Raw genomic sequence first — 26,923 nt, forward strand, 5'->3', positions numbered from 1 at the left:
GCTAAGCAAATACCTCTGACATTTTTCAAATAGCATGTGCTTGCTTTGTATCTCTGTGTCACATTTTGGTAATTTTTACAATATTCAAACATTTCATTCTTATAATATATTTTATGTTGATCTGTAATGGTGATCTTTGGTGATACCATTATAATTATATTGGGTCACCATGAACTGTGCCCCAATAAGACCGCAAACCTAATTGATAAATATTGCATGTGTTCTGACTGCTCCACCGACCTGCTTTCATCTCTCTCCCTCTCTTCAGGACTCCATATTTCCTGAAACACAACAGTATTGAAATTAGTCCAATTAATCACACTACAATGGCTTATAAGTGTTCAAGTGAAAGGAAAAATCACACATCTCTCACTTTAAGTCAAAAACTAGAAAGGTCACTGATCTCTACCCTGGTTATAGCTTATTGGTGAAGAAGGGAGTTAGGGCCCTGCCTGAAGGCAGAAACCCAGCTGAGTGGCAGAGCACCAAGGTCCTACTGCTCGATCTGCTGAGTGATGACCCCATAAAGGTCACTTCTCTGATAGCTTCAGTTTCTCATGAGTGAATTGTACAGATTAAAAGTTGGTCTTTGTCAGCTCTGACATCCTATGGCTGATATGGTTTGGCTCGGTGTCCCCACCCAAATCTCACCGTGAATTGTAATAAACCCTACATGTTGTGAGAGGGACTCAGTGGGAGGTAATTGAAGCATGGGTGTGGATTTTTCTCATGCTTTTCTTGTGATGTGAATAAATCTCACAAGATCTAATGGTTTTATAAAGGGGAGTTCCCCTGCACATGCCCTCTTGCCTGCCGCCTTGTAAGATGTCTTTTTGCTCGTCCTTTGACTTCTGCCATGATTGTGAGGCCTCCCGAGCCATGTGGAACTGTGAGTCAGTTAAAACTCTTTCCTTTACAAATTACCCAGTCTCAGGTATGTCTTTACTAGCAGCATGAGAACAGACCAATACAGTAAATTGGTACCATGTGGTGGGGCACTGATGTAAAGATATCCAAAAATGTGGAAACAACTTTGGAACCAGGTAACAGGCAGAGGCTGGAAGAGTTTGGAGGGCTCAGAAGAAAACAGGAAGATGTGGGAAAGTTTGGAACTTCCTAGAAACTTGTTGAATGGTTTTGACAAAGTGCTGATAGTGATATGAGCAAGAAGGTCCCGGTTGAGGTGGTCTCACAAGAATATGAGGAATTTGTTGGGAACTGGAGCAAAGGCGACACCTGCTATACTCTAGCAAAGAGACTGATGGCATTTTGTCGCTGTCCTAGAGATTCGTGGAACTTCAAACTTGACAGAGATGATTTAGGGCATCTGGCAGAATAAATGTCTAAGCAGCAAAGTGTTCAAGAGGTGACTTGGGTGCAATTAAGAGCATTCAGTTTTATTTATTCACAAAAATAAGTTGAAATTGGAACTTATGTTTAAAATGGAAGCAGAGCATAAAAGTTCAGAAAATATGCAGCCTGAGGATGCAATAGAAAAGAAAACCCCATTTTCTGATTAGAAATAAAAGCTGGCTACAGAAATTTACATAAATAACAAAGAGCCAAATGTTAATCCCCATGACAGTAGGGAAAATGTCTTCAGGGCATGTCAGGGATCTTCCCGGCAGGCCCTCTCATCACAGGACTAGAGGCCTAGGAGGAAAAAATAGTTTTGTGTGCTGGGCACAAGGCCCCCTCTGCTATGTGCAGCCTAGGGATGTGGTGCTGTACATCCCAGTCACTCCAGTATGGCTAAAAGGGGCCAAGGTCCAGCTGGAGCTGTGGCTTCAGAGACTGTAAGCCCCAAGCCTTGGCAGTTTCCTTGTGATGTTGAGCCTGTGGGTGCACAGATGTCAAGAACTGAGGTTTGGAAACCTCTTCCTAGATTTCAGAGGATGTATGGAAACAGCTGGAAGTCCAGGAATAAGTTTGCCATAGGGAAAGGGCCCTCATGGGGAACCTCTGCCAGGGCAGTGTAAAAGGAAACTGTGGGGTCAGAGCCCCCACACAGAGTCTCCACTGGGGCACTGCATAGTGGAACTGTGAGAAGAGGGCCACCGTCCTCCAGATACCAGAATGGTAGATCCACTGACAGCTTGCATCGTACACCTAGAAAATCTGCAGATACTCAATGCCAGTCCATGAAGGCAGGCAGGAGGGGGGCTGTACCCTGCAAAGCCACAGGGGCAGAGATGCCTGAGGTCATGGGAGCCCAAATCTTGCACCAGCATAACCTGGATATAAGGCATGGAGTCAAAGAAGATCATTTCAGAGTTTTAAGATTTGGCTGCCCCATTGAATTTTGGACTTGCATGGGGCCTATAACCTCTTTGCTTTGGACAATTTATCTCATTTGGAACAGATGGATTTACCCAATGCCTATACTCTCATTATATCTAGGAAGTAACCAGCTTGCTTTTAATTTTACAGACTTGTAGCCAGAAGGTACTTGCCTTGTCTCAGATGAGACTTTGGACTTTTTGGTTAATGCTGGAATGAGTTAGGTAAGATTTTGTGAGACTGTTGGAAGGCATGATCGGTTTTGAAACCTAAGGACATGATATTTGGAGGAGCTAGGGGCAGAATGATATGGTTTGGCTCTGTGTCCTGATCCAAATCTCACCTTGAAATTTAATAATCCCCATGTAGTGGGAAGGACCCAGTGGTAGGTAATTGGCTCACGGGGGCAGGTTTTTTCCCTGCTGTCCTCATGATGTGAGTAAGTCTCATGAGATCTGATGGTTTTATAAAGGGGAATTCTCCTGCACATGCCCTCTTGCTTGGCACCATGTAAGACGTGACTTTGTTTTTCCTTTGCATTCCATCATGATTGGGAGGCCTTTCTAGCCATGCAGAACTGTGAGTCAATTAAAACCCCTTCCTTTATAAATTACCCCATCTCAGGTATGTCTTTATTAGCAGGTAAGAACAGACAAATACAATGGCTGACTATAGACATCAGATTTCAGTTCTTCTCTAAAAAAATGGATCAAAGTTACTGGTGAATGGGAAAATTCTGGGGGAAAAAAAAAAAAAAAAAAAAACTGAAGGAAGACAGCCAGAAATTGTAGAAGTGACCATGGGAAAAATCTGGGGCAAAGAAGAGAAAAGCCAAAAGAGTCTGCCAGAGATCAAAACCAGAGAAACTCAGATCCTCACAGAAAGGATAGGTAGGAGTGCTTTTCTGCTGCCTCCACCACTGTGAAAATCTGATGGCCGTTAAACTGGTCAGAAACCCTGTGTCCTTGTGACCCAGGGCATTAACACTGATGGTGGCAACTTGAGGAATTACTGAGAACAAACCAGGTGGCCAGTTGTGTGCCCACACTCCTCTCAGACCCAAACTGAGATAGTTGGTGCTATACTGGTTATGCCTTCATAGTAGGGTACTGCTCTGCCCAGGGGTTGTCTGCCTTTGAGTCATCACACCACCAGATCCCGCACAAACATACCCCACAATGCACTCTCACCTTGGAAAGCACAGAGGACCAGTGGGTACCAGAGTACCTGAGAAACTCCTAAAGATATAACCCTCTGTGTAAGCTGCCGCTAAGGGAGGGGAGAACAAAGCCTGCCAAAACCCCCTTAGGGACAAAGAAAATGTGTGCATACTACCAATATACAAAGGCGAAAGCACCACTCCCAGGAAAAAGGAACAAAGAAACTGTGTGCATACCACCAATCTACAAAGGAGAAAGCACCAACTCCCAGGAGTAAAAATGGAGAGGGTAACCATCTTGTACCTCCTCACTATACCCTGGTACAGATACAACAGTGGTTCTTCTTGCTGGAGGCTGGCACATTTACACTTCGAAAAAGCATTTTTCATACTTTTTGTGGTGGCTTCACTCCTGCTGAAAGTGAGTCCATGCTGCTTGGGCTTATATGAAGGATGTGGCCCAATTCCCCTTCTCTACACAGAACAGCAGCATCCCTGCAATGGAGGATGGATACCTTACAGAGTTTCCTGCTCTGGACGGGAAGAAGAGGCTCTGTTCCATGTGCATTTTAGTGGTAGCCATAAGAAGAGAATATCTATGATCTCCACCTGCACTGTAGCTGGTAAATAAAGGAATGATTCTTTATAAACCGGTAGTCACAAGTCCTGTGATGGGACACAGTAGGGAAGCAGATTATATTTCTGCTGGCTCAGGAAAGGAAGCCAGCTCCTGGCTTCTTCCCTTGAGAGCTCAGGGCAACCCAAAATTATATTTTTCTGCCACCGTCCCAATAGTGCTTCCATTTATCATAAGCCTAAGGGTAAGCCAGCTCTTAGTCCTAAGCACCATCAACTGGACTGCAGTCTGAACTGCACCCCCAAATAAAAACCCTACTGCCAGAAAAGCTTAGTGCTACTCCATGAATAAGCTTCTTGAGACTTCTATACATTCAGCCCTATAGGAGATAGTATGTCCATGTGTATGTCCAATATGTTGCTGCAATAAGCAACATCTGAAAAAACACTGTACAAAAGCTATCCACAACCCAAAGAACAAGTACAGATCCTTAGCCAACTAAACGTATGCAAACCTGAAGACAAATAATCATATGCAACATATATCATAGTTATACCATCAAGGGAAGAAAGAATTTTAAAACATATAAAAGTCCCATCCAAATGACAGCAAATTCAAAAATAAGAAGCAACATTTTCCTCAGATGAGAAAGAATAGCATAGGAACTCTGGCAGTACAAAAAGCCAGAGTATGTTGACACCCCCAGATGATCACACTAGTTTTTTTAGCAATGTTTTCTAACTAACCTGAAAAGTCTTAAACGACAGATAGGAAATTCAAAATGTGGATTGCAAAGATAGCTATATTTGAAAAAATATATAACTTCTGGTATTTAGTACTTCCTTAAAATTTTTTCAAAATACAGGTGGAAGCTATAACAATAGGATAGACCAAAAAGAATGAATTTCAGAGCTTGAAGACCACTCTTACAAATTAACTCTGTCAGAAAAAATAAATAAATAAAAATGAAAATTATATGGGATTATATAAAATGACCAAATCTATGTTGTACTGGCATTCCTGAAAGAGAAGATAAAATAGTAAGCAATTTGGAAAACATTTGAAGAAATAAGTCATAAAACATCCCTAACCTTGCTAGAGAGGTTAACATCCCAACAGAAGAAATTCAAAGAACACCCACAAGATACTATACAAAATGACCATCCTCAAGGCATATAATCATCAGACTATCCAAGATGTGTGTAATAGAAATATATCATAAAGGCTAGAGAAAAGAGCCAAATTGCCTTTAAAGGAAATACCATTGGACAAACAGTATATTTCTCAGCAGAAACTTTGCAAGCCAAAACAGATTGTGGATGTAGTTTTAGCCCTTTTAAGGAAAAAAAACTTGTCAGCAAAAAATGTCATATACTGCCAAACTAAACTTCAAAGGCAAAGGAAAAATAAAATCTTTCCCAGACAAGCAAATTCTAATGGAATTTGTCACCACCGGACCAGCCTTACAAGAAGTGCTCAAAGCAGTTCTAAACATGGAAACAATAGAATAATACCACCATATAAGAACATAAATGCACATAAATACAAAGCTTACAAATCCTATATAGCAATTACACAATTAAGACCACAAAGCAACTAACAACACTATGAAAGGTATAAGATCTCACATATAAATATTAATATTGAATGTAAATGGGCTAAATGTTCTACTTAAAGTCATAGAGTGGTGAATTCGTGGTTTTTTTTTATTCTCTTTTTTTTTTAATTTTCTTTTTAATGGCCCAACATTCTGCTGCATTTAAGAGATCAATCTCATGTGTAATGATAGCCACAGACTCAAAATAAAGGGATGGATAAAGATCTATTATACAAATGGAAAACAAAAAAGAGCATCTGTAGCTATTTGCTATATTAGATAAAACAGAATTTAAAACAATAACAGTAAAAAGAAAAAACAAAGGCAAAGAAGGGCATTTACAATGATAAAGGTTTGAATTGAACAAGATTTAATCAACTTAAAAATATACATGACCAACATTGGAGTATAAAGATTTCTAAAACAAATACTATTAGAACTAAGAAAAGAGATAAACATCCATACAATAATAGTGAGGGACTTAAACAACTCGCTGACGTCTCTAGACACATCATCAAGTCAGAAAACTAACAAGGAAACTCTGAATTTAATTGGACTCTTGACCAGTTGGATCTAATAGGCATCTACAGAATACTCCACCTAACTACCACAGAATATACACTTTTCTCATCTGCACAAGAAACACTCTACAATGGACCACATGCTTGGTCATAGAGCAAGTCTCAATAAATTAAAAAAAAAAAAAATCACAAACATACCAAGCATATTATTGGACCACAACAGAATAAAATTAGAAGTCAATACCTAGAAGAACTCTCAAAACCTCAACTATATGGAAACTAGATAACTTGCTACTGTATGACTTTTGAATAAATGACAAAATTAAGACAGAAATAAAAAAAAAGCTTTTGAAACAAATAAAAATAGAGACACAACATATCAAAACTACTGAAATGCAGCAAAAGCAGTGTTAATGTAGCATTAATGCCTACATTAAAAATATAGAAATATCTCAAATTAACAACCTAACATTGCACCTAAAGGAACTAGAAAAACAAGTACAAACCAAACCCAAAGGTAGCAGAAGAAAATAAATACAAATTCAGAGCTGAACTAAGTAAAATTGAAGCCAAAAATAAAACTTCCAAAAAAACAACAGAACAAAAGTTTGTTCATTGAAAGAATAAACAAGATTTATATACTGGTAGTTAGATTAACCAAGAAAATACTGAGAAGATTCAAATAAGCAGAATTAGGAATGACAAAGTTAAAATTATAAGTGATAGCACAGAAATACAAAAAAAAAAAAATCCTCAAAGACTACTACGAACATTTCTATGCATACAAACTAGAAAACCCAAAGAAATCATGATATTTCATTGAACATGCAACCTCTTAACATTGAACCAAGAAGAAATGGAAATCCTGAAAAGACCAATAATGAGTTACTAAATTGAAACAATAATAACCATTTACCAACGCCCCCCCCAAAAAAGCCCTTGAGTAGACAAATTCAGAGCAAAATTCTACCAGATGTATAAAGAGTTGGTATCAATCTTGCTGAAACTATTCCAAAAAATCAAGGGATTGCTCCTTAACTCATTCAACAAAACCAGTATCATCCTGATACTAAAATCTGTCAAGGACATAACAAAAGAGGAATCCTACAGGCTAATATCCCTGATGAACATAGACACAACAACAACATACTACCAAATCAAATCCGGCAGCACATGAAAAAGATAATTTATCATGACCAAGTGGGATACAAGGGTGATTCAACATATGCAAATCAGTAAATGTGATTCACCACATAAACATAATTGAAAACAAAAACCATGTGATGATCAAACTATCCACAACATTCCCTTTACCTAAAGCCTAATACAGAGAGAGTACCTAACTCTCTTCAATTTCAAGAAGACCAGGAGAGGTGAAGAAACTACAGAATACAAGTTTGAAGCTAGAAGAGCTTATTTCATGAGGTTTAAAGAAACAAGCCATCTCCATAACATAAAATGCAATGTTAAGCAGCAAGTGCTTATGTAAAAACTACAGCAAATTATTCAGAAGAATTAGTTAAGACAATTGATGAAGGTGGCTAAACTAAACAACAGATTTTCAATACAGACAAAACAGCCTTCTATTGGAAGCAAACAGCATCTAGGACATTCATGGCTAAAATGAAGTCACTGCCTCATTTCAAATCTCCAAAGACAGGCAAATTCTGTTGTTACGAGCTAATGAAACTGGTGACATTACCAACATTCCTTTACCATTCTGAAAATCCTCAGGCCCTTAAACATGCTAAATCTACTCTGCCGGTGCTCTGTAAATAGCACAAAAACAAAACAAAACAAAACAAACCTAGATGAAAGCATATCTGCTTACAGCATGGTTTACTGAAATTTTAAGCCCACTGTTGAGATCTCCTGCTCAGCTAGAAATATTCCTTTCAAAATATTACTGTTCATTGACAATGCACCTGGTTACCAGGAGCTCTGATGGAGACGTACAAGGAGATTAATGTCATTTTCATGCCTGCCAACACAACATCCATTCTACATGCCATGAGTCAAGAAGTAATTTTGACTTTTGCATCTTAATATTTAAGAAATAGAGTTTGTAAGTCTATACCTGCCATAGATAGTGATTCCTCTGACAGATATCAGCAAAGTGAATTGAAAAACTTTTGAAAATAATTCACCATTCTATATAACATTAGGAATATTTGTGATTCATGGGAATGTTAACAGGAGTTTGGAAGAAGTTGATTACAATCCTCATGGATGACTTTAAGGGTTCAATATTTAAGTGAAGAAAATAACTGCAGAGGTATTGGAAATAGCAAGAGAACTAGAATTAGAATTGAAACCTGAAGATGTGACTGAATTGCTGTAATCTCATGATCAAACTTGAATGGATAAAAGTTACTTCTAATCAATGAGCAAAGAAAGTAGTTTCTTGAATTGAAATCTACTGGGGAAGATGCTGTGAACATTCTTGAAGTGATAACAAATAATCAGAATATTATATACATTTTATTGATAAAGCATTTCCACAGTATGAAATGATTGACTCCAATTTTGAGAAAGTGCTACTGTGCATAATATATTATCCAACAGCATGGCATGCTGCAGAGAAATCTTTCATGAAAAGAAGAATCAATTAAAGTGACAAACTTCATTGTTTTCTTATTTTAGGAAATTGTCACAGGCATTCCAAACTTAAGCAAATACCACCTTTATCAGTCTGCGGCTATTAACACTGAGGCAAGATCTTCCAACAGCAATAATATTACTACTCACTGAAGGCTCAGATAATTATAATTTTCTAGGTAAAAAGTATATGTTAATTAAGTTATATACATTGATTCTTTAGACATAATGTTATTGCACTTAAAAGATAAGGGTATAGTGTAAACATATTTTTCTATGCACTGGGAACCAAATATTCATGCAACTTGCTTTATTGTGATATTAACTTTATCACAGCGGTCTGGAACCAAACCCACAATATCTCCAAGGTATGACTGTGTATAAAACACTCAACCACCTTATCTATTCTTTCTTTAATTGTATTATGTCAAGTGAACACTGAATGCTGCACACTTGCCACATTGCATTTCTTTATTCCATTCTCTTCTCTACCATATTTGAAAATGATTTTATGCCCTTTCCACAAACATTAATCACCTCCTCCTCTATCCTGCTCTCAGGTGACAACTTTGTTTCCTATTTTCTCAAGATAATGAAATAGAAGATTTCAAAAAATGTCCACTACCACTTTTGTCCACCATCTAACATCAATTCTCCATCCCTTTCAAATCTGTTCATTTATCATTCTTGTACATCTAAAGTAAAGGATGCTATTTTTGTTGTTGTTGTTGTTTCTTTTTGTTTTTTAATACTTTAAGTTCTAGGGTACATATGTTTTTTATTTGTTCCCCAAAGTTCATGTATTGGAAACTTAATCCCCAGTGCAACTGTGTTGAGAGGTGATGCCTAATAAGAGATTACTTGTCATCAAGGCTCTTTTTAATGTCGTTATTATGGCATCAGGTAAGTTATAGAGAGGTACCATCCCCTGGTACCTCTCTGTCTTATGTGCTTACTTTCACTTTCTACCCTTTCATCATGAGACAAAACTCTCCAGATGCCTGTGCACTGTACTCTTGGACTTTCCAGCCTCCAGAATCTTGAGCTGCATAAACTTCCGTTCTTTTTATATTATCCAATCTGTAGTACTCTGTTATAAAAGCAGAAATGAAATGAATACAATGGCAAACCCATACTGTCCATTGATTAGTCTCAAAACCCTGAAATCATTTGATAGTTTCTTTCTTTCTCACACCTTGCATTGCCTTCTTCAGGATATCTTATTTTCAAAACATATGCAGATTCTGATCCCTAATTATCATCTCAGCTTCCAGCAGCTCATTTTCTCACTGTATTACTGAAATAACATCCAGCATACTTTCATGCTTCTATCCTCCTTCCATGTATTGTGTTTTCAAATCAGCTTCTATAGATGTTCTTATATAAATCTTCCTTGGACTCTGTGAACTGACCCAATTTCTGCCTAATAAATTCTTTTTGCATTTTTTATCTTTTCTTTTGCTGAATTGAAATAAGTTATTTTTTCAAACAACTGTCTTACTGAGCTCTTTTAGTGTTTATTCAAAAGATTTTTCTATTTTTATTTCTCTAGTTCTAATTTGCCTGCACACATTTCTAGGAAAAACATTTTATTATGTGTTTCACAACATTGCAGACTTTCAGCTATGTTTTCATAATTAGTAGGAAGTATTTTCTTTTTTAATATTCACCAATATCAAGTAAAATTTGTATGCAAATAAAAACTTAATCTTAATTTTACTTGAATGAGATTTGTTTTTATTATTTTACTTCTATTTTAGATTTGGGGGTATGTGTGGAGATTTGTTACATGGGTAAATTGTATGTTGCTGGGTTTTGCTATATTAATGATCTTGTCACCTAGATAGTGAGCACAGTACCCAATAGTTTTTCAACCATTTTCCCACTTCTTCCCCTTTCCAGCAAGTAGTCCCCAGTGTCTGTTGTTCTCATAGTTGTGCTCATATGTACTCAATGTTTGGCTCCACTTATAAGTGAGAACATACAGTATTTGGTTTTCTGTTCCTGTATTAATTGACTTAGGATAATGTCCTCCAGCTGCTTCCAATTTGCTGCAAAGGACATAATTTTGCTCTTTTTTATGACTCCATAGTATTCCATATTGTATTTCTACCATATTTTCCTTATCCACTCCATAAATGATGGGTATCTTGATATCACTGCATTTGCTGTTATGAATAATGATACCATGAAGATATGAGTTCATGTGCCTTTTTGGCAGAATGATTTATTTTCCTGTGGGTATATACCCAATAATGGAGTTGCTGGGTCAAATGGTAGTTATAAGTTCTTTGAGAAATTTTCAAACAGCTTTTCACAGTTGCTGAACTAATTTATGTTCCCACTAATAGTGCATAAGCATTCCTTTTTCTTTGAAATTTTGCCAACATCTGTTATTTTTTTGACACTTTAATAATGACTCTTATGACTAATATGAAATGATTTTGATTTACATTTCTCCAATGAGTGGTATGGAGCATTTTTCATATATTTTTTGGTTGCATGTGTGTCTTCTTTTGAGAAGTGTCTGCTTATGTCTTTTGTCCTTTATTTAATGAGGTCAAATGGTTTTTGCTATTGTATTCTTTACATTCCTACAGATTCTAGATTTTAGACCTCTGTTGGATGCAGTTTGCAAATACATTCTCCCATTCTGTAGGCTGTCTGTTTACTCTGTTGAGAGGTTCTTTTGCTGTGCAGAAGCTCTTTCATTTATTTAGTCCCCACTGTTTTGGGGGACTTAATCATAAATCCTTTGCCAAGGTTGATGTCCAGAAAGGTATTTCCTAGACTTTCTTCTAAGATTTTTATAGATTTATGTCTTACAGTTAAGTCTTTAATCCATCTTGAGTTAAGTCTTATATAATAGTAAGTTTCAAACTTCTGCATATGGCTAGCCAGTTATCTCAGCACCATTTTCTGAATAGGGTATCCTTTCTTCATTATTCACTTTTGTCAATTTTGTCAAAAATCAGTTGGTTTTAGATATGTGACTTTATTTATGAGTTCTCTGTCATATTCCACTGGTTTGTCTGTTTTTGTATCAGTACCATGCCATTTTGCTTACTGTAGCCTTGTTTGAAGTTGGATAGTGTGATGCCTCTGACTTTGTTCTTTGTGCTTAGCTTTGTTTGGCCATGTGGGCTATTTTTTGGTTCCATATGAATTTAAGAACGTTTTTTTTTTTTTTTTCTAATTCTGTGAAAAATGATGTTGGCAGTTTGACAGAAATAGTATTGAATCTGTAATTTGCTTTCAGTTGTATAGCCATTTTAACAATATTGATTATTCCTAACCATGAGCAGGTTTTCCCATTTGCTTGTGTTGTCTCTGATTTCCTTCAGCAGTGTGTAGTAATTCTCATGGTAGAAATCTTTCACCTCCCTAGTTGGCTCTATTCGTAGTTATTTTATTCTTTGTGTGGCTAGTATAAGTGGGATTATGTTATTGATTTGGCTCTCAGTTTGAATGTTATTGATGTGTAGAAACGCTACTGCTTATTGTATCCTAAACTTTACTGAAGTCATTTGTCAGTTCTAGGAGGCTTTTGGGAAAATATTTAGGGTTTTACAGGTATTCTACCATATTGTCTGAAAATAAAAAAAGATAATTTAACTTTCTCCCTATCTGGATGCATTTTATTCTTTCTCTTGTCTGATTGCTCTGGCTAGGACTTTCTGTACTATGTTGAATAGGAGTGGTCAGAGTGGACATCCTTATCTGGTTCTAGTTATCCAGGGTGATGCTTCCAGTTTTTGCCCATTCAGTATGATACTGGCTGTGGGTTTTTCATAGATGGCTCTTATTATTTTGAGGTATGTGCTTTCAATGCCTAATTTGCTGAATGTTCTTAACATGAAGGGATATTGAATTTTATTAAAACCATTTTGTGTGTCTATTGTCATGATTATATGGTTTTTAAATATTCTGTTTATGTGATGAATCATATTTATTGATGTATGTTGAACCAACCTTGCATCCCAGAAATAAAACTTACTTAACTATGGTAAAATAACTTTTTGATGTGCTGCTGGATCTCGTTTGCTAGTATTTTGTTGAGGATTTTTGTGTCTATGTTCAACAAGAATATTCACCTAAAGTTTTCTTTTTTGTTGTGTCTCTACCAGGTTTTGGCACTAGAATGATGCTGGCTTTGTAGAATTAGTTGGACAGGAGTCACTCTTACTCAATTTTTTGGAATAATTTTAGTATTATTGGTAATAACTCTCCTTTGTACATCTGGTAGAATTCGGGTGTGAATCTATCTGGCCAAGGGTCTTTTTGCTCGTTTGTTTGTTTGCTTTTGTTGGTAGGCTGTTTATTACTGATTCAATTTTGAAGCTCATTATTGGCTCAGGATTTCAATTTCTTCCTGATTTAATATTGGAAGGTTGTATGTTTCCAACAATTGATCCATTTCTTCTAGATTCTCTAGTCTCTGGGCGTAGAGGTATTCAAATGTCATAAAATGTGGCAAATATTTATCTTTTCCTTACTAAATATTTAGTGAATACTTAGCCTGTGCCAGTACTGTGCTAGATTCTTAGAATATATTGGATATGTTGGTTTCAGTGTTTGTTCATGTGATTTTTCTATTTTCATTTCTCTAGTTCTAATTCTAGAGAACGTATTTGCTTACAATACAGTGGGACAGTTCTATAAGTAAGATGTTTTACTAATTATAGTAGTTTATATAATAAATATTAAGATTCATGTATTTCAGAGAATAATATAGTATCATGAAAGCTGATTTTTAAAAAATATGCCTTTTGAATTCCATGCTAAAAAGTGAATAGAACGTCATTAGGTACTGAGAGGAAGAAGAGGAGGAAGGTCATTATTGGTAAGGAACAAATAAATGACACTATATCAGAAAGATGGCAAACTTTGTAGGGAGATGGCAAGTGATCAAATGTGAGAGGCCAGCTATTCTATCTCATATCTGTTCTCTAGCAGGCATTCAAAGCTAAGTAGCATAATGAAAACTCTTTTTTTGTTTCCTATCTAATTTCTTTATTGTTTTCAGAGATAATAGCCTGCATGTCTTCCCTGAATATTTTTTTGTTTTCTATTACATGTTATATTCATTTATTATTTCAGATTACAGCTTTAACACAACAGTTTTCTATATTCACAATGAAACACGTGGCCCTTCGCATAATCTTTACCGTTAATGCTCATAATTAGACACTTTCTCCTTAATGGATTCACTAAAATCCAGCACTTTAATCACTGCAAAAGGACTGCCTACAAATAGCCCAAAGCAAAACGAAAAAGTTGTAAAGCACAACCATTTTAACTGATGAAGGGGACACAAGGGAAATAAAATAAAATTCTCATAAGTTATGAACAAGTTGTTTTCTCATATCTCATTGGTTTCATTATCATTAAATTTAAAAAGCGTTAATGGTTAAGCTGTTATTTTATATCATATTATAATTGCATTGTATAGTATTATGTCATATCATCCCAAAATGTATGTAAAACACCTACTTAGCATCTGAGAGAGTAAAACTACCAACTCCCCCAGTAAAATAAACCTGTAAAAAGAAAAACTGTACCATATAGTTTGTTTTGTCTGTTCTGCATCTTCTGAAATATGAGGTTCAGATGATTGTAGTCCTCCTGATAAATGTATAAAATGCACACTAAGGTAAGAAACAAGAGGCAGAACTATGCAATGTTAATTAGAAAATAATAAAAAATCTTGGGCTCAATCTCTGGCTCTATATCTTATTATAAGTATAATATTTGGTAAATCACTTAACATTTCTACATGCTCTGAATGTGTAAAAAGAATAATATTCCTCCTCCTCATCATCATCACTATAATTATATCATAGAATTTTATACAGTAAACATTTTACACTGTGCACCTATTATTTTTTTCCTTTCTGCATTTGGTCCTTTTTTACTCTTTCACACATACTTCTCTTCACCAAAATAATTTGACGAATTTAAATCAAGTAATGCAAATATATCAGTTATCAATTAGTGTGTTTTAAAGATAGAACATATTCTGTTTGTATTCAAAGACATAACATCCATTATTGTATCTCTTATAAAGGAAATTAAATACTTGTATATTTTTCTTTGCAGTACACATTTTAACATGTCATAATATATGTTTTATTATTCAGTATGTCTATTACTTGATGGGAAAACATATCTGTCAAACAACTAGATTCTGGTTAAAAAATAACCTAGCTTCTGGTTAAATATATATATATTTTGATGATAATGTTTACATAGATATGTATATCTAGTTATATAGAAAAAAGACATAAAAGATTAGCAAAGGCAAAATGCAGTAGCTTATTTAATATGAGTCAATTCAAAATGATGTGTTATTTTTCAAATATTTAATACTACTTAAGTCCTAAATTTCTAATGATGTGGTTTGAACATGATAGTCAAGAAGCATTTATTTTTAAACCTTTTGTAAAATATACTTCCGTTCATCATGCTGCAAATCTCAGAAGATTTTAACCAATTGGAATACCAAAAATTATTGGGGTCTTTCTAGGTATAGTCTTTAATTCTGTTACCCTTTCGAGAGCAATGTGGATTTTTTTTTTTCCGTTATATTTCTTAGATGTACTTTAGTTGTGAATTACATTAAAAACTTAGTGTACCACTGGAGTAATAAAAAATGATACTGAGAAATGAGACATATTTTACCTTGGAGTCTCTTAAACATCATCCTTAAAGTCCCTATATCATTAGCAACTTTAATCATTAATATATTTTGAAAAAAAATACACAAGAAGGCCAGGCATGGTGGTTCACGCCTGTAATCCCAACACTTTGGGAGGCCAAGGTGGTCAGATTGCTTGAGTCCAGGCGTTCGAGGCCAGCCTGGGCAACATGGCAAAAACTCGTCTCTACAAAAATTAAGAAATTAGCTGGGCGAGGTGGCATGAGCCAGTAGTTCCAGCTACTCAGGAGGCTGAGGTGAGAGGATGGCTTATGCGTGGGAGGTTGAGGCAGCAGTGGGCTGTGATTGTGCCACTACACTCCAGCCTCAATGACAGTGTAAGATCCTGTTTAAAAACAAACAAACAAAGCTACCAGAAAATAAATTTTAAAAATTAGAAAATGTATCATATTAATACATAAATTTTAGATAATACAAAGTCCAATTCTTGTTATAAGGTGTAACCAAAGTAGAAAATTTTAAGACATGGTAAGTTTGAGGGCCCATCTAGCTGTATGAAAAACATGTTTGTGCTTTAATTCTCAATTAACTGAAGTAAAACTGCTAGTGTTTGAAGGTATGCTTGTGTAAAGTAATATTGTCTTGAAAACTAGAGCAAAAACAAAAATAAACAACTAAAAACAACAATAAAAAATCTCTTTTTTTTTTGTATTATACATTGTGACATGTATGGAGTGCTTTACTCTTTTTTTGTCAAATATATTATAGAGATTTAGTGAAATGACACTTCAGTATTTTCCTTTTTTCTGTGATTGTTCTTCTACCCTTATTCCTTTAGAAGTCTTCCATGAATCCGTTAGAGATCAAGGTGTTAATCAAACTTAACTGATAGGCACTATTAGCATCTCAAAATTCCATCCCTCCTTAGAGGACACTAAGTGTTCTGTGATTATGTCATGTCAATCATGTCTGTCTCCATAATCATCCCAAGAGACATCTTAGCACTTATACAGTGGACAGTAATGCACCTCATAATGTTTTTCTTTTTTTTTTTTTTTTTTAATTAGGCATAAAAACATCAGACTGTAAGTTAGTTATCAGGTGAAACTACTAAAATAATCAGATCAATGGTACTGAAATAAATCTATATATTTCTGTTTTCTTCTTGCATCAGGCATATTCACTCATAAATTTTTGTGCTCTTGAACATATACACAAAGCTACAAACTGCATACTGCTTAAAACCAAATGTACCTAAAAATAGAGTTATGTTGAAAACAATGCATACATTTTATACATTTTCCAGCTCACTAATATAACTCAGTGATAGATTATATCTGTATCCAAGTGAAATATTTGTATATTTTTCAGAGCTTTCTAAAACTAACTTTTCACATGACTGAAAATAATCAGTTATAATTCATATTGCCTATTTGTAAAGAGGTACTTAATTTGCTTATAACATTGGTTTATACCATAGTGTAATTGGATTCTGTTTAAAAAATTTAGAAAAGTATAATTTAAACACAATTATTATGTCATATGATTCCTGCTGTTTGTAATAAAGATTTTTATTACATGCATGGTTAATCTTTATTTTTAACATAAACTTAGAGTCCACAATGTAAAACAATTAATAACACATTCTGGGACCTTTATCTCATATGTAGACTTTCCAAATGTGTTGACTTTTCTCCAAGGTTGATTAGAAATAATTATATGGCTTGCAATAATTAATTGAGAATCACATTTTTCTTTCAGAAAATATTTTCTCTGGAATTATCTATCTTTAAATTACCTAAGACTTTTAATATTTGCATAAAAATACTTTTACTTTTCATTAGATTTAAGAAAACAATTCGGTAACTTGCAGATATGTGAATGATATAAAAGCCCATGAATTAAAATGATAGTGCCTGTATTTTGTACAGTAAAAAACATGCATTTCTCTATGTATAATTAAGTGTGCCAATTTGGAACTTATGTTTCTTTATGAGTGCACAGATAATTTAATATACAACATTATATGTTAATTTTTTGCAACTATCCTATAACAATACTTTAGTATAGTTTTAGTATAAAGTGATTATCTATGGTATTAATTTGAAATATGAAGCATAACAGAATTAAAACTGAAAAGAAGAAAATAATTTCTTAGAACAACCAAAATATTATTAATTTAATCATAACTACTGAGTATGAAATATTAGTAATAAAACGAAAGTAATATATTCACTATACTTGTATACATTCAAGAATTTTGTTCATAAGTAAGTAAAATGTGCAATTCTGTTGGATTAAATTTGTGAAGAAAAGCAACTAAAATATTTTTGGTTTTTGTATCCCCTTATGTGTTTACATATCCCATTTGTTCAGCAAACATTTATTGGCAGCCACTTAGTGCCAGAAATTGCAAATTGATACAGTATTATCTGATGAGAAAAATATCAATAAAATTTCAAGTGGATTATCATTTTTAAAAATCTGTTCTACATTTTTTTTTTCTAGCCAGTCTCTCCCACTTACCGTAAGTCCCTACATGATCCTCTGACTTTCGTCTCCTGATGTTGGGACTTGGATCGTTTCTTTAAATATCTAAAAAGGAAAGATTGCCAAGGGATTTTCGTCTCCTGATGTTGGGACTTGGATCGTTTCTTTAAATATCTAAAAAGGAAAGATTGCCAAGGGATTATGTAGTTCATTGGGTTAGTAATTGACCTGTATACTCTCAACCTCATGGCTCTCTTAAAGTGATTTTCTATGTGTGACAACTTTATCAACTGTTTTTATTTTGAAGGCTAATGACTCTACACACCTATTAAAAATACCTAATGAGACTCCTTTTGTGAAAATAAGTCTGTAGGTTATAAAGGTGAAACAAAGGGACAAACTTCCACATTTGCTGAACTGTTGATGACCTTTAATAATTGTGGTTACTCTCCTCATTTTATTCTAGGTTCATCAAGCTCAGTGTGCTTTGAATGCATCATTCTCTCTAGTGTTTAGCAATTCATTTGTTCAACAAGGACTTGAGTGCTACTCCAAGCTCTAGTTGAGTAACTGACTAATCAGCATAAGCTATTTTCTTTAGTTCAGGCCAGGAATTGAAATATGTACAGACTTACAAAAAAGACTAATATCGTAAAAGAATAGGTAGAGTATAAAAGAAAAAAAAAAAAAGAACCATGTTTCAAAACTAAATGAAAGTGTCAGGTAGCACGCTTAAAAATCTTTTTGAACAAAATGATATGTTGTCATAAACTTCCATATACTGTATCTAGTTTTAAAAATAAAAACAATTTTAAAATTCAACTAATCTAAAAAAGCAATCAAAACAGTGTGGAGATCATTAGATAATGTCTACACCTGTATCTCTGTAGATTTTTCAAATGTATTGACTTTTCTCCAGGGCTGATTAGAAATAATTTCAATTACATTGTTTCACAATAAATAATTGAGAATCAAATTTTTCTTATAGAAAATATTTCCTCTAGAATGACCTATTTTTCAATTACCCATGTCACTTTATATTTACATAAAAATACTTTTAATTTTCATGAGATTTAAGAAAACAAATTCAATGTGCCAGGCACCCTTCCTAGAACTACAGATATATTAGTGAACAAAACAGCAAAACTCTTGCTGCTTCTTTTTTTTTTTTTTTTTTTTGAGACGGAGTCTCGCTCTGTCACCCAGGCTGGAGTGCAGTGGCCGGATCTCAGCTCACTGCAAGCTCCGCCTCCCGGGTTCACACCATTCTCCGGCCTCAGCCTCCAACTCTTGCTTCTTGATGCTTACACTTCAATTACAGTAGTCAGTGGATAATAAATATAATAATTAAGTTATATTCTATTAAGGAGCTGACGAATGCCGTAGGAAAAAATAAAGATACTTCTAGACAAGAAAATAAGTCTGTGCCTGTAATCCCAGCACTTTGGCAGGTCGAGGCAGGCAGATCACATGAAGTCTGGAGTTCGAGACCAGCCTGATCAGCATGGCAAAACCCTGTCTCTACTAAAAGTACCAAAATTAGCCTGGCGGGGTGGCAGGCATCTGTAATCTCAGTTACTCGGGAGGCTGAGGCAGAAGAATGGCTTGAACTCAGGAGGTGGTGGTTGCAGTGAGGTGATATCATGCCACTGCCCTCAAGCCTGGGCAACAGAGAAGACTCCATCTCAAAATAAATAAATTAATTAATTAATTATGCTATGGAAAGAGGGTTTCAATAGCATACAATGGACAATATCAATTAAAACAAATATATTTATAGGTAACCTAAACATCAGTGTGAACTGCCTTGTTTTCATTTTCTTCCCTTAATTCATTTTCCGCCTCATTCTTTCTGGATTCCCCAGAAATTCATTTTCCTTCATTTATACGCCTATATACTCCTTATTAAAGCACCTGATTTGGACCCACATACCCCAGGAGGTATATCTGTGCATCCTTTTCCACCTGATACCCCCACCAGCATTAGCTTAAGACTCATTTGAATTTGTACTAAAATTAAATAATAATAATAATAAATTTGTATCTTGACTCTAAGCGAATGCTTCCCATTCACTTCCTTTCCCCATTCTTGGGGAGGTCTTCTTTACCCCTCACTCAGTATGTTTATATTATCAACTGACTATTAAAATTTTACCCATGCTGGCCGGGCGCGGCGGCTCACGCCTGTAATCCTAGCACTTTGGGAGGCCGGGGCAAGTAGATCACCTGAGGTAGGGAGTTCGAGACCAGCCTGATCAATATGAAGAAACCCCGTCTCTACTAAAAATACAAAAATTTGGCCGGGCGCGGTGGCTCACGCCTGTAATCCCAGCACTTTGGGAGGCCGAGGCGGGCGGATCACAAGGTCAGGAGATCGAGACCACGGTGAAACCCCGTCTCTACTAAAAATACAAAAAAATTAGCCGGGCGCGGTTGTGGGCGCCTGTAGTCCCAGCTACTCGGGAGGCTGAGGCAGGAGAATGGCGTGAACCCGGGAGGCGGAGCTTGCAGTGAGCCGAGATCGCACCACTGCACTCCAGCCTGGGCGACAGAGCCAGACTCCGTCTCAAAAAAAAAAAAAAAAAAAAAAAAAAAAAAATTAGCCAGGTGTGGTGGTATATGCCTGTAATCCCAGCTACTCGGGAGGCTGAGACAGGAGAATCGCTTGACCCAGGAGGCAGAAGTTGCGGTGAGCCGAGATTGCACCATTGCATGGCAGCCTGGGCAACTAGAGTAAAACTCCATCTCAAAAACAAACAAACAAAAATACCCATGCCAATGTAGCACTCTTTTGAGGGCTTTTCTCCTCTAGAAAGAAAAAAAAAAAAAAGAAAAAAAAAAAAAAAAAGATGAAGAATCTCTGAATACCAAAGATTAAGAGATAAATCACATTTTTTTCTCTACTATTCATTGACGAATAAGTGAAATTATAATTTCAAGTTTTGTGTTGTAGAAATGCTCATGTATATGGTGTGTGGGAAATAAGGATCCTATTTATGTAATGTATATAATTGTTAGGTATACAATATGTCACAGTATTATCTAAGCTATTTTATGTTGAGGGGTAAGAAAACATTTCATAATTGGAGATGCATGCTTTCAGCTACTGATTTTTTTTAAATGGTGAATTTCTTAGACCTCACTGAAAAAAAGCCATTTTTTAATGACTGACACAATTTGAAATTTTCCCTGATGTACAAAAGGTTAGTGGGAATTCATACTCCACAGTCACACTGCCACCTAATGGAGGAGGATAAAATGGAAATCAGACACTTGTTTCCCTTCCTTCAGTTCTTTATGTTTTTGGTTTTTCATTTCTGTTTTTGGATTTTGGTTTTGAGGATTTTTTGTTTGTTTGTTCTCTGTTTGGATAAAAGAAGGACTGTCTTGCTTCCAAGTTAATGATTATCAGTTAAAAGGTCCAATTACAACAGCTCAGCAGTTTATTGACCTACACTTTAGATTATCTTAAGGCCTTAATAGAGAGTTAAAATCTTCTAGGTGGTAAAGTTCCAATTATCTGAGGTTTCTGGTCATAGATTTGCAAACTGGAGATGAAAGTTGCTCTGGGCAACTTTCTATGTTATCCTATTCTCTTCGCATTTTCAGCAAACTTAATTTAGAAATGCTATATTTGGTTGCACTAAAATAACAGTATTTACATTTAGTTACATGAATAATTCAAGATTTATGAGATTATTTTTAAAGTAATAATACTGATAGTCCATTGTTATTAAAAACACTTCACTAAAATCCTACTACACATTTTACATTAATTATATCATCTAATTGTCAAAACACTCTGATTTTGTAATACTACTTATCCCGTTTTTTTAGATTAAGCACTAAGGCTTAAAAGAATCAAGGAAAGCTATCATGCTCGTACAACTAGTAAATATTTGATTCCCAAGTACAGATCATAATATTTCCCACAGTTCAACTTGACAGCAATTATGATATTACTAAATATGTTAATTTCAGTTTTTAAAGTAGAGTCTTACATTTATATTCTAACTTCCAATTCAACCTTTGTAACTAGTTCCCCTCAATATCTATCCAATCTATAAGAAGACAAATAGACCATAAACATCCAATTTAAGGCTGTCTAAAAGCCTCTCAAGACAATTTTATCATTAATAAAGAAAATCGCATCTACAAAAATATATATCAAAGGAATATCCTGTAACTGTGGTATTATGAGATATAATTTTTTAAATCAAAAATAATAGATTATTGCTAATATGTGGTTCACTTTAAAAAAAAACATAGTAACCTGTCTAGTCAGAAAATATGATAGGAACTGATCCCCTTAGTATATAAAACCAAAATCCAAAAGGTATGACCAAAAAGTTAAACCTTTTATATCCATTCTGCCTGTGGACGTCGCTGGGAAAGCATTATTGTCTCTTTTCCACTGTCATCATGTCTAAGTCAGAGTCTCCTAAACAGCCTGGACAGCTGTGGAAGTTCTACATCAGAGAGTCTGAGGAGCCATTCTGAGCAAGGCAGAATGCTCACAGACGATGTAGTATGAGAGTCAAACACGAAAAACTCCAGGGGCTTTGGGTTTATCACGTATGCCACCATGGAGGAGGCAGATGCAGCCATGAATGCATGGTCACACAAAGTGGATGGAAGAGTTGTGCGGCCAAAGAGAGCTGCTGCCCTGAGATAAAATTCTCAAAGACCAAATGTCCACTTAACTGTGAAAAAAGATCTTTGTGATCTAGAAGCAGAAATACCGTTCAATCCAGCAATTCCATTACTGGGTAGGTACCCAAAGGAATATGTCATTCTATTATAATGATACATGCATGCAAATGTTCATTGCAGCACTATTCACAATAGCAAAGACATGGAATCAACTCAAATGCTCATCAATGATAGAACGGATGAAGAAAATGTGGTACACATACAACATAGAATACTATGCAGCCATAAAAAGGAAAGAGATCATGTCCTTTGCAGGGACATGGATGGAGCTAGAATCTATTATTCTCAAGCAAACTAACACAGGGACAGAAAACCAAATACCAATTAGTCTCACTCATATCTGGGAGCTGAACAATGAGAATACATGGACACATGGAGGGGAACAACACACACTGGGGCCTGTTGGGGGTGAAGAGAACATCAGCAAGAATAGCTAATGGATTCTGGGATTAATACGTAGGTGATGGGTTCATCTATACAGCAAACCACCATGGCAAATGTTTACCTGTGAAACAAACTTGCACATCCTCTACATGTACCTCAGAACTTAAAATAAAAGTTGAAGAAAAAAAGATTCAATATGCAAAAAAAGAAAACACCTAGAAATATTAGACCTTTATGAAAACATAAGTAGATAGAAAGACAATAAATGAGACAATAATTAGAAAAATCTAATTATTAGATTTTCTTATTTATTATTATTTATTATTAAAATCTAATTATTGTGCTTATAAATGGGAAGATTAATAATCATAAATATTTCATTTCTCTTCATTTTGATAAATTTTATTTAAAAAGAAGATCTTTGTTGGTGGACATTGAAGAACATCACCTAAGAGTTTACTTTGAACAGGATGGGAAAAACTGAAGTGATTGAAATCGTAACTGACCAAGGTAGTGGCAAGAAAAGGGGTTTGTACTTGTACCTTTTGATGACCATAACTCCTTGGATAATATTGTTATTCAGAAATACAATCCTGTGAATGATCACAACTGTGAAGTAAGGAAAGCCCTGTGGAATCAAGAGGTGGTTGGTGCTTTATCCATCCAAAGAGGTCTAAGTGGCTCTTAACACTTTTCTTGAAGTGGCCGTGGAGGTGGTTTTGGTGGGTGTGACAACTTTGGTTGTTGAGGAAACTTCAGTGGTCCAGGTGGTTTTGGTGGCAGCCATGGTGATGGTGGATACAGTGACAATGAGCTTGGCTATAACAGATTTAGTAATGGTGAGAGAAGTTTTGAAGGTGGTGGACGCTACAATGACTTTGGCAATTACAATAACCGATCTTCAAATTTTGGACACATGAAGGGCAGAAACTTTAGAGGCAGAAGCTCTGACCCCTAGGATGGTGGAGGGTAATATTATACTTTGCCAAACTATGGGACTAGGGTGGCTATGATGGTTTCAGTAGCAGCAGTATCTATGGCAGTGGCAGAAGATTTTAATTATTGTCAGGAAACAAAGCTTAGCAGGAGAGAAGTGAGGGAAGCTACAAGTTACAACAGATTTATGGCGTCAGCCAAGTCCAGTGGTGGCAGGACCTCACTGCTGCAAAAAAGATATGTTTTAGACAATACTCATGTGTATGGGGAAAAAAACTCAAGGACTGTATTTGTGACAAATTGTATAACAAGTTATTTTAGTTTCTGTTCTGTGGAAAGTGTAAAGCATTCCAACAAAGGCTTCTCATACCTATATATTTTTTTCTCCCATGTTGTTGGTTGCTAAACACAAAAGTCTGATCATGACGCTGAATATATATGTTTTGTTTTACAAAAAAGGTAAGACTTCCTTTTCTACTTTCAAACATCAACTTTTTTTTTAGTATCAATTCAGAACATACAACTTCCAGAACTTAGAAAGGACAAAAATAAAAATATAATGTGATACATTGAACCTGGTAGAATAGAAAACAGGTTAAACCTCTCGGATTAGTAATCAAGCTGACTTTATCTTGGTGAAATCTAGAAATTTCAAGAAAGAAAACAGTTTCAATAACCATTATAAATAAAAATGCAAATTATTTTAAAAAGCAGAAAACTCAAGGTTTGCTCCTTTGCACAGAAATAAGTGCCAGACATTAAGGATGCAATCTGAGACTAGAGAATAGTAATTATTGATAAATTGTCACTGAATTAACAGAAAGCTATTTTAAATATCTGACGGCTCATATATTAATGATACATGAAATATAGGGTGATGGGGACCTCCTCTGCTTTGCCTGGGTTCTAAAGGAAGTAGTATATTTTAGGAAGAGACGATTTTTGAAGCTAAGTTGGTAGAAGACAGAAGAAAAATAATGTTCTATACAACAATGGTTCCAAGAAACAGTGAAAATATTATGCAATGACATATAATATGGTTATTCCATTAAGTATGATGTTAGTGGGAGTTTGCTGGGAGTTTTGTTTTTTTTTTTTTTTTTTAATCAGTAGTGGGCATTAAATTTTCTCAACAGTGTTCACAACAACTATTGAGATGCTTTTTTGATTTTTAAAATTTTTTTTTTATATACTTTATGTTCTAGGGTACATGTGCACAATGTGCAGGTTTGTTACATATGTATACATGTGCCATGTTGTGTGCTGCACCCATTAGCTCATCATTTACATTAGGTATATCTAATAATTCTATCCTTCCCCCCTCCCCACACTCCACAACAGGCCCCAGTGTATAATGTTTCCCTTCCTGTGTCCAAGTGTTCTCATTGTTCAATTCCCACCTATGAGTGAGAACATGCAGTGTTTGGTTTTCTGTTCTTGCGATAGTTTGCTAAGAATGATGGTTTCCAGCTGCATCCATGTCCCTACAAAGGACATGAACTCATCCTTTTTTATGGCTGCATAGTATTCCATGGTGTATGTGTGCCACATTTTTTTAATCCAGTCTGTCATTGATGGACATTTAGGTTGGTTCCAAGTCCTTGCTATTATGAATAGTGCTGCAATAAACATACGTGTGCATGTATCTTTAGAGCAGCATGATTTATAATCCTTTGGGTATATACCCAGTAATGGAATGGCTGGGTCAAATGGTATTTCTAGCTCCAGGTCCTTGAGGAATCGCCACACTGTCTTCCATAATGGTTGAACTAGTTTACAGTCCCACCAACAGTGTAAAAGTGTTCCTATTTCTCCACAACCTCTCCAGCACCTGTTGTTTCCTGACTTTTTAATGATCGCCATTCTAACTGGTGTGAGATGGTATCTCATTGTGGTTTTGATTTGCATTTCTCTGATGGCGAGTGATGATGAGCATTTTTTCATGTGTCTGTTGGCTGCATGAATGTCTTCTTTTGAGAAGGGTCTGTTCATATCCTTTGCCCACTTTTTGATGGGGTTGTTTTTCTGTTGTAAATTTGTTTGAGTTCTTTGTAGGTTCTGGATATTAGCTTTTTGTCAGATAAGTAGATGGCAAACATTTTTTTCCCATGCTGTAGGTTGCCTGTTCACTCTGATGGTAGTTTCTTTTGCTGTGCAGAAGCTCTTTAGTTTAATCAGATCCCATTTGTCAATTTTGGCTTTTGTTGCCATTGCTTTTGGTGTTTTAGACATGAAGTCCTTGCCCATGCCTATGTCCTGAGTGGTATTGCCTAGGTTTTCTTCCAGGGTTTTTATGGTTTTAGATCTAACATTTAAGTCTCTAATCCATCTTGAATTAATTTTTGTATAAGGTGTAAGGAAGGGATTCAGTTTCAGCTCTCTACTTATGGCTAGCCAGTTTTCCCAGCACAATTTATTAAATAGGGAATCCTTTCCCCATTTCTTGTTTTTGTCAGGTTTGTCAAAGATCAGCTGGTTGTAGATGTGTGGTATTATTTCTGAAGGCTCTGTTCTGTTCCATTGGTCTATATCTCTGTTTTGGTACTAGTATCATGCTGTTTTGGTTACTGCAGCCTTCTAGTATAGTTTGAAGTTAGGTAGCGTGATGCCCCAGCTTTGTTCTTTTGGCTGAGGATTGTCTTGGCATATTATTGTTTAGATAGTCCTTAGTATATCCAAAAAATCTGATATTCTAGATGAAGAATATGGGATAAATTTTCATTAATCAGGCCAATGACACCGTCTAGCACATCTTCAGATTAGCTTTGTGAAAATATTATTTAAGTTTTTCCCCTTATATCTCAAATCCATTGGTGGCTACTTAATATATATGAATGCACACACTTTTAGTGGTTTCTTTGTCCTTCCTGTTAGAGAGTGGCAATTTATCAAATACACCAGAATGGTTCTTAACTCCAACTGTGATAAGGGTTTAATTTCTGAATTACACACCTGGATTCAAGGGTTCATGTTGCCAGTTTTATACTAGCTAAAAACTTAGTAATTGTTG

General features: G+C 35.5%; 1 long non-coding RNA gene across 1 annotated transcript in view; it reads right to left on the reverse strand.

Moving 5' to 3' along the window:
• The window catches only part of LOC139359219 (uncharacterized), a 28,532-nt gene extending 14,174 nt beyond the window's left edge, over window positions 1-14,358 (reverse strand). Inside the window, exons 1-2 of the long non-coding RNA XR_011615134.1 lie at window positions 14,294-14,358; window positions 241-281 (exon numbers count right to left, since the gene is read on the reverse strand). This is a non-coding gene — a long non-coding RNA (uncharacterized lncRNA). The remainder of the gene's footprint in view (window positions 1-240; window positions 282-14,293) is intronic.
• Between the last annotated feature and the right edge of the window lie 12,565 nt (window positions 14,359-26,923).

This window comes from Macaca nemestrina, chromosome 16 (genome assembly GCF_043159975.1).
Source record: "Macaca nemestrina isolate mMacNem1 chromosome 16, mMacNem.hap1, whole genome shotgun sequence".
NCBI classification, from domain to species: Eukaryota; Metazoa; Chordata; class Mammalia; order Primates; family Cercopithecidae; genus Macaca; species Macaca nemestrina.